At 38.6% G+C, this 7134-nt stretch overlaps 1 long non-coding RNA gene across 1 annotated transcript; it reads left to right on the forward strand.

The window, feature by feature from the left end:
- Nucleotides 1–1014: 1014 nt before the first annotated feature.
- On the forward strand, nt 1015–6526 carry LOC148184832 (uncharacterized). The gene is made up of 4 exons (XR_015771956.1): nt 1015–1193; nt 1350–1381; nt 1728–1794; nt 5573–6526. It is a non-coding gene; the product is annotated as an uncharacterized LOC148184832 (long non-coding RNA).
- The last annotated feature ends 608 nt before the right edge of the window (nt 6527–7134 follow it).

A 7134-nucleotide genomic window follows, 5' to 3' on the forward strand; every position in this document is an offset into this window, starting at 1 on the left:
CTGGCATTGTAAGGTTCTTGTTTGATGCAGCACAGACTGAGGAAGGTACAGGTAGTCGTGTGTTGAATTACATAATACTGTCTTTTATGGACACTTTGATAGATTTTGGTATTATATTTAAGTAAATGCATCCTTGATGGGCCAGACATAACTTTAAAAAAAATAAGTTTTAAAAAAACACCCAAACAAATCAACTGAAAAAAAATGAAAAAACCCCAAAACCCAACAACTTTTCCTTCTATTTTTTCATTTTGCGTTAAGAATTTATGTTATTACAATTTATTTTGTCTTTTTCTCCCAGGAGAAATACACATGAACCTTCTGAATTCATGGAGTGTGAGAGCTATTTTGACTGGAATAAATTTTGTAGAAATTTTTCTAGTGATGTCGTAAGTTTTCTTTTATTCAGTTTCTTCTAAGAATGCTGTAATTCTGTGGACCTTCCCTGGGAAGCTGCTGAATACTTTCACATTCCTGCCACATATCAGGCTTGGCAAGAATACAGGCAAAGTTTGGTGGTGTGTCTGTATCAATTCACACCAACACAAAGAGACTTTAACTAATAGGAAATATTTTGTTTATAATTGTCGTATTAAATAGATTTTTCTAAATTTTGTGTTTATGGACATTAATTATCAACAATTGCATGAAGTCTGAATATTTGTGTAAAATGTGTTTAACCTTCAAAAGTACTGACCACTGTGAGAAGAATGTAATCAGAGTTTGAAAAACATGGAAAGATTTAGCTGGAGAACACTTCTGTATGTGCCAAACTCCACGTACATAAGCCTGTACTTTGTGCTTGGCCAGGCTGGGGTCCTGGTGCTCAGCACCTTGCTAGATCAGTACCTCAGGAAGGACAGATTACCATTAATTCCTTCCTAATTGAGGATGTCTTGTCTCAGCTGCAGCTCTGCCTGGCCAGACCTGTCCTGTTAAACAACTTCAATTCATGAAGATGCTTGGCTGAACAACAAAAAGCTCACACCTGCTTTCCTTCATGGCCATAGTGTCCTTTTCTGCTGCCACTCTAACACCAGGGCTTCCTGCAGCCTCTCTGTCTGTTTTTGCATTGTCTCACTCTGGGGAAGGTGGGAAGCAGGCTAGCAGGAGCTGCAGCCCTGGATGGACTGGAGAAAGCTTGGCTGCCAATCACCCCTCTCTTTAAGCTATGCTACCCTTATTCAATAGAGGTAATGGGTCCAGTGGGCAAGTAATAGGTCCAGTGGGTCTATTACACATTTTTATTGAAAAGCAAAATAAATAGCCCTGTAAAACTCACACAGTGCCCCAGGGCTACAATAATTTATGCAGCTTCTTTTTCCTTCTTTTTCCCTTTGCATTTTCAGGGTTGTTTTAGTGAACCTTTCCAGAATGGCAGGTAAGAGCTTTTGAAAATTCATCACCAGTTGTCTGAATAAGACAGCATTTAAAATACTGCATGTTATGTGGAGAACTGTGTCAGGCTTTTTTTTTATTATACACATGTGTAGTACCAAAGCAGATCACATATTACTCAGCTAAACTTGTTTAATAGAAAGGGTGTAAAAATCAAAGTATGTATAGTATCAGGTTTACTTTCCAGAGAGAATGTGTTTTTCCACAAAACTAAGGAAAGAGTAATTTACCACTCCAACAAGCTGGGAAAAGGAGAACATTCTTTCCTAAACAGCTACAATTATGCATTTGGCAGGCAGTAGTAAAAGCAATTCTGCTTTCTTTCTTAGCCCATAATAAATCTGTACCTGGGACTGATTAGAGAGCAACTGGAGAGGTGATGCTTTTCTTTCCAAGGTCTGTCGATGATTTTTTTCTTTTGTTTGTTCTTTCAGAACATGTTTTAACAGTGGAATTAAGACTGTCTCACCATCTTTGTAGTTGTGTCCCACTTGTTCTTAATTTGTAAAAGTACAGATTTCTTATAGGTGGAGTAGAGAAGAAACCCCAATGTTAGAAAATCAGGATGATATTCTAAAGGACATGATAGAGGAAATAATCCTTATGGGAATCCCTTTATGCTAGCATAAATCTATCTTTTCTTGAGTATCATAGGACCAGTATTTTAAATTGTGCATTGTCTGCTCCAAGCCTGATCCAGATGGTGTAGCACAATACGGAAATGCTGCACCTTTAAACTCTTTAGAGAACACCTTAGCAAGGTAAGCATAGCTTTGCTGTACCAAACTAAATTACTTGCTGCACTTCAGCTCTGTCTCTTAAACCTGTTGCTTCATTAATGACTGCATTAAGCATCTTTGGAAAAATTTACCTTTGCAGTGAGGAAAAAAAGCCTTAACTACATTAATTAGAAGGTAGCATATGCCCAAGACCAAAAGAAAGATATATTTTCTAAAATTCTTTGTTCGTTTTTATCCTTACTGTTAACAATTTGGATAGTCTCATTACCAGGTGTCTGTTGTGCAGGATGATTTTATCTCAAACAGCTGTTTTCCTTTTCTATTTCACTCATGAGAGCAATGCAAGAGGAAAAAAAAATCAATTTAAAATAAATAAATAACCCTTCCTAAATTCAATAGAACACTTTAGGCCGAGTGCTTGAGGCAGATGTTAAGGAAAGAGAAAACACAGCCTCTTTATGATTTACTCCTTCCCCTCTTACAAAATTGTCATTAACACCTAGAAACTGGGAGACAGTAGTAATTATTTCAGACTGCAAAACAGTGAATAAAACTTTATTGAAAATCTCCTGCTAAGATTAGTTCTCAGCTGGAAACTCAGATTGCCATGTGGACAATGCCATGGGATAACATGCATGAAAAGAGATGCAGTGGTGAAACTAAACAGGTATCCAGCATGTGGAAAATAAAAGGATAGTCCTGGGACTGTATCAAGTGAAAGGTCTTGTGTTCTGTAGTGCTCTGCTCATGTAGAGAGGGTTTGGAAGAGGCAGCTGATGGAGGAGAGCAGAAGAGGAAGCTATTACAGTGTGGAAAGTTAATTACTTAAGCTTAAACCAGAAGACAAAATTTAATAAAGAGGAGAACTGTCTTTATGGTGGTATTTTTCTGAAGTGTTTGGTGTTCATATTCTAGTGAAAGCCACCAAGCTAATAGTCCTGAAAGGTGACGTGTCTCCTGGCTGTAAAACTCTAAGAAGGTGACCTGTAGAAGACTGGCTTCCCTACCAAGGTTAGCCTGAAAGACTTCCCAGAGAGATGCAAAAAGATGCAGGTTACTCTCAGGAGTCCTAGATTCCAAGCCTAAATTCTTCTTAATATTTCTTCTAGGCAAACCTCTTGTTTGAGGTGTTTTTCTGACTATTGAAATTATCAGGAACCTCAGAGGTACCATGCTTTCTCTGTTGATAAGAAGTACAGGGGACCTTGGTGGAATGCAGCTGAGATAAATTTAACTCCCTCTGCTCATTCAGCCTAGGAAGCCTTACTGGAGACAGTGATGCAAAGTAAGCTTTTGTCTGCTAGGGCTTGGGTTGCACTGTCCGTGCTTTACTGTGTGAGCACAGCATAAGCAGCCTGATTACCTATTTTGAGTCTTTACAGGACAGATTTCCTTCTGTATGGGGTAATGACTGTGCACCACTATTTGGGAATGGTAGAGAAGCTAAAGCAATAGGAGTGCTACAGGCAGGCAGAAGGAAGTCCCTGAAGAACAGAGGACTTACAGATGGACTAGGGAAATTCAGGTCTAATGTCTGGATTTAATTTAATTTTTATGCTGTTGTTAGAGACAGCCTCGAGTTTCTCTAAAGAATAAGCAAAGATACTGTCCTTTTACACTCCCAGGAGCGTAATCTTAAAAAATATCTTCACTGTTTTTCCAGTGGCTACAGCCTTCCATCACATTGAGTTACCCTGTATAGTGAGGACATGTGGAGGGGATTCAGCCCTCTGGCTCCAAGTGAAATTGGTACTGGTTGTCTCTCACCTTCCACTCTTAAAAACACTTGACAATTTGACATTCTCACTGCTAAATGAAACTGACAGAGGCTCATCAGCAATAGGACATTGTTATCAGCCCTGGCAGAAATCATACCAAGAGCCTTATGCGAAGTGATGACTTGCATTTACTTCCAGCAGGATGAATGCAATTGGGTGTCAAGTGTTCCCAGTGTATGACTAGGGAACAGTGAGGAAGTTACTTAAAGAACTTGTGTTCTTCCTGCTTCCATCTCAGTCATCTTGGAAGTAGATTGCAAATTGTTTAAACCCTAAAATACTGCAGAGTAAATGTCTCGTTATTACACTGTAGTTTGATATGACTAGGAAAAAAAACTCTAATATCGTTCAATGATTGTTTTCAGATGTTGGTCTTTATCAGACTCAAGATGCTGGGCAAAAGATGAAGGCAAATTGCTAGTACCGTTCTGCTTGCCAATAATTCCTTCTTTCTTTTTTTTTTTTTTCTTTCTCTCCTTCCTTTCTTCCTTTTTTCTTTTTCATTTTTTTTTTTATCCAGTTGTATTAATGAGACTAGTTGAGCAAGGCACACTGCCCCTACATATCTGGGACAGGCATACAAACCCTGCCTTTGGCAGAGAGAAGGAAAGCAATTCACATCTGAGGGCTATAAAAAACCAAGCTGAAAAGAATTCTGTCAAGTCAGAGCTGAATTTTTCTTGCAGAAGGATTTTCCTTTCCCTCTACTACTGCCACCCAGCTCTTTTTAAATGGTCCAGGATTGGCTGTTTAATATCTCAGAGTTCCAGGGTCTGGGGCTGTTGGGAATAGAAGGGTTTTATTGATGCCAGCTGATGGTGCTCTCATCAGGTGAATGGAGGTGTATTGACAGTCCTTGGCTGTGTGACTCAGACATTCAGGTTCCTCATGGAACAGTGACCTTGGAGAAAAGTGTATGAAGAAATTAACACAAGAATTTCAAAAGGGTTAGGTTTCCATCCCTGTCATCTCATTTTGTGATACTCACTTAAGAAATAAAGAGATAGGTTAAAAATTTTCCACTCATTTCCCTGTCACTGCGCATGCCTGCTGACAAAAATAAGTAATATAGCATTTGACTAAAAAAAAACCTGACTGAAAGTAGGGCCCTCTCTACTTAAAAAGAGACATTATCATGTTGCATAAAATGAATTGCTGTAAAAACCTTAACTCAGAAAGTGAAGGTTTTTCATCTTCGTCTTTCCTAACAAGAGGTTCTGGTTTTGGTGCTTTTAACCCTTAATTTAAAATGCATTTCTAAAATAGAGGTATATTATTTGAAAGGGCATCTCAATAACAGGAAAATAAGAGTCAAAAAGACCCTCCCAAAGAAGCCATCCACTGTTGTTTATTTTTTGTTTTATTTTTTTTTCTGAACATGGAAGCTGCAGCAAAGGCTATGGGTAGGAAAGAAAGGATGAGGCCTTCAGATTTGTCTCTTGCTATAGCTGCAAGTCTCATGGAAGTCCACCAAGATAGGGTTCTCTGGTGGCCAAATCTTAGTCCTTGGAGCCTCAGAAATGCAGAACCACTAAGTTCTTCTTCATTTCTTTGGCATCCACCGGGAGAAGCTCGAGTAACACTAACCCAAATAAACAGGTGAGAGAGTGCTTAACTGTTACCCACATTATCCTTTGTTTTTTCCTTGTTTTTTAGGTGTGTGGTGCTGTAGGAAACACCTGCATGGGGCTCTGGTCTCTTTCTACCCAGCTGACTTTTTTCAGCCATGCACTGGCTTGGGGTCAGCCCTCTCAAGCAGGTGTTTTCCTTCAGAATAGCTTTCTTGTCTGCATCCAAGTGGATCACAAGGGCCGAACTTCACTGCCAGAGGTCACGGGTCAAACACGGCAGCACGGGGTCCCTTGGGTACTGTGCTTACCAGGTGTTTAATATTATCAGAGGTTATTTGCTGAAACCGTGATAGAGTGTTCTCAGCGATTCAAAATAAATTTAACGAGAACAGTTTTAAAAGCCCCCACATTAGAGGATGTCTGTTCAATGGACAGAGAGGTTAAAGTTAATTTGATCAGGCATATGTACTTTCTCCAAAAGGGAACATATGCACCCAGCGGCTTGGCCCCATTTGTTGCAATTTTGGGTCTCATTTCCATTTGCAAGAAAGATAACTACTTGCATATGGAAGCAATAAATAAGAGAAGTCATTAACATTTCTCTAATTTAGGGGAAGAAAAAAAAAAAGTCTTAACGAAGTAATATCTTTGCCAGGGCAGACAGAAATGTAAATTGGAGATTGGAAGGAAACCTATTAAAGGAATTGCTATGTTACTAGTCTTTTTTAATCTAATGAATTTATGAATTGCCACTTGTTAGGTCATAGACTTCGTTAATTTCCTATGTGTTTAGTTAAGGAGAGAAAGTATGGGGCAGGACGAAGGAGGGGTGAAAGTAAAATGCTTGTGAACAATGAACCTGAGCAAATATTTTTGTACAATGTGTTAAGGCTATTAGGTTCAAAATTTGTGACTAAAACCAGCTTTATTTAGAAAATCTGAGAAATGTTGCTCTGTACATCTATTGAACAGAACAATAGAAGTTTTTAAAACTTTTCCTGCGCTTATTTTTTCATATTCATATGTCCTTGAAAGTTGTAAAGGGTTTAAAGGTTGTGACATTTGCTGAATAATTTTATTGAAAACAAGAAAAAATGTAAGAAAGTAGTGTAACATTATGGTGCCAATTTACTAGTCACATATCTATGGGCAATACTTGCAAAAGTCATAGGTAATCAGATACCTCTTGGGCTTTCTTTGCTGTAAAGCATGAAGAGGAATTTTCATTCTCTTTTTTCCTGTGGATTGCAGAAGCTAAAATAGATTCTGAACCTTGGTTCTCGAGAATCTTAGTACCCAAAGGTAGGAATTCTTTCTAGATTTTTTTTTTTTTAAAGTTAGCCTTTATTTTGAAGGAAATGACAGGAGGACAAACACCAAAAATATTACAGTAAGCCAAGAAAAATAAAGCCCTGTTATCTTCTGTATAATTATTCAATACTGTTCAACAGTGCTTTGTGCAGAGGATATAATTTTGCAATCCCACCCTCTCAGTGCACTGAAAATGTAATGCACTGGTCCTACTTCCATCAATCATTGCAGGCCTTCCCATGGAGCCCTGTCCTGACACACGTAGTGTGAATGAATGATGCCAATTCGGTGGCTCTTTAAAGTGTATGACTTGGAGATAGCAGAGCTAACAACTGC

The sequence above is a fragment of the Pseudopodoces humilis genome, chromosome 2 (genome assembly GCF_049639895.1).
Source record: "Pseudopodoces humilis isolate 2021_Gansu_Grassland_sample_001 chromosome 2, ASM4963989v1, whole genome shotgun sequence".
In the NCBI taxonomy this organism is placed as follows: domain Eukaryota; kingdom Metazoa; phylum Chordata; class Aves; order Passeriformes; family Paridae; genus Pseudopodoces; species Pseudopodoces humilis.